This window comes from Montipora capricornis, chromosome 3 (genome assembly GCF_036669925.1).
Source record: "Montipora capricornis isolate CH-2021 chromosome 3, ASM3666992v2, whole genome shotgun sequence".
NCBI lineage: Eukaryota > Metazoa > Cnidaria > Anthozoa > Scleractinia > Acroporidae > Montipora > Montipora capricornis.
In genome coordinates this window covers 42,738,505-42,740,437 of record NC_090885.1, presented here as the reverse complement: position 1 = coordinate 42,740,437, position 1,933 = coordinate 42,738,505, and the positions used below count along the sequence as shown (strand labels likewise).

The 1,933-nt window shown below is 37.9% G+C and overlaps 1 long non-coding RNA gene across 1 annotated transcript; it reads right to left on the bottom strand.

Annotated features, from left to right (window-relative positions):
• Nucleotides 1-648: 648 nt before the first annotated feature.
• On the bottom strand, nt 649-1,637 carry LOC138041560 (uncharacterized). The gene is made up of 3 exons (XR_011130854.1): nt 1,540-1,637; nt 1,058-1,234; nt 649-759 (listed from the first exon to the last, which is right to left on the bottom strand). It is a non-coding gene; the product is annotated as an uncharacterized lncRNA (long non-coding RNA).
• Between the last annotated feature and the right edge of the window lie 296 nt (nt 1,638-1,933).

Below are 1,933 nucleotides of genomic sequence, written 5' to 3'. Positions count from 1 at the left end.
TGAGATAGTTGCGAAAAATCTTCACTGCATCGTTGGTGATAACAAGACTGTGCAGAGATAGAATTATGCTCATAAACTTGAGGAGGCTCATAAAACAGAATTTCCCGTTGCGTAATGTTTTAGTTCAAATAAATATTACTACAATAAATAATCCATCTTCGATCTGCTTTCAAGTTGACAGTTCGTGCCTCATCAAAGAAGAGAAACACAGTGAGCCACTTGCTCGTTGACAGACTGAAATGTGTAGAGAATGAGATAGTTGCGAAAAATCTTCACTGCATCGTTGGTGATAACAAGACTCTGCAGAGAGAAGAAACGCAGTTTATTAAATTGATTGTAACATTTCGAACATGTCTCAGTTATTTCTCTCTATTGCCACCCATCTCAAACCAAAGGAAAAAAAATCTCCCCAGGGAACCTCCAATTTCCTTCTTTAGCTCAATAAGCAAACGGCCACTAAATTATCCTTTTGTTTGCCAATGAAAACGATTTTTGGATTGTGTCGATGACGGACTTGAATGCTATTTAAGAAGTGTTTTCTTGGTAAAAGAGACACCACTATTATGTATTTTTAAAATCTGTTCTTAAGGATTTTCCTCTTCTCAACTTTGCCAAATATGCAGAACCATGTACAGCAAAAAAACCTACCGCTAAATTATTGTCGACAAGAGCTTGAAGATATTCACGGCAGAATTTATCAAGGTCAGCTTCAGACATTCCGGTCTGCACAGTAGGGACAGCAAAATGTCTCTTCCTCATCTGAAATGTTTAATTATGCAATAATTAATTAAACATGCCGCAATATTCCATTTTAGATCACCTCCAAAGATCATTGCAAATGTTATGTGGTCTTGTAAGCTATATTCTTTCGTTTTTCGTCAAGTTATTGGACGACCTGTTTTAAATAATAAATCCCAGGACAACTGTTTCAATAAATCCGCACGGTTTTACTAATAACGGTGACGGGCTTGAAATGGCTGTTTGAATTTGATGAATGCAAACTTTGATATGAAAGAACTTTTTCATTAACAAGCGACTCTTAAAAATTGTGTCTTACCATACGCTGCAGGGTAAACGTTGAACCATTGATATAGTAACTTGTGTCTTTCAGAACCTGAGTCAGCAGCGCGTGTTGAGATCCGGTTTGGTTTTGCTCATAAGAAAATGTCATGTACAGCGGACTTTTAAATTCAAGTAGCTTCTTGTACGCAATAGCTAGGTTGTCTTCCAATTTCTGTTGATAAAAAAAAAGCGACAAATTCAATCAAGCACTTGTCATAAATTGCTTTCAATTTGCTAGCTAAAAATTGAGGTAAGCATGGCGATCTTTTTCTGTACGTTGAAGGTTCGATGTGTGAAAGTCAACGAGGGCGTAACCCAATCCCTTTGAGGTGGCCCATCGACAAGAGTTGAAAACTCGCGCAAGAGTTTTTTAAATAGGGAAAAGCTTTCTCAACGGGGAATTCCTGTGCGGTGAACTAGTGCTTTATGAAACGGCATTTCTTGGAGTCTCAGAAAAACACATTCATCTATACATACTTGATTCGAGGAGCAGCTTTGCATATTCAAGTTTGGCAACATCACAATCGCAACCTGGATGAAACTGCTTGAGGTTATCAAAGGGTACATGGTTTTCATCTGCAAAGCATGGTTTAAACCACTGCTGATTAATCACTCATTAAAAAAATACTAATAATAACTGTCCACCATTCCTGCGTGCTCACAATGGCTACGTTTTGCCTGTCTTCAATAGCGGCAATACAGACGCACCTAAACCTAACCCCATTGGTGAAGCTTTCGCGGAATTTCCTTTTTTTTTTAAAGTGCTACTTGGCTCTTGTGGCTACAATGAAACTTTTCACTTACTACCAGATATGATTCTTGAATAAGGAAATTCTCCCGTGACAATTCTTCAGTAGAGAATTGAGAGTAA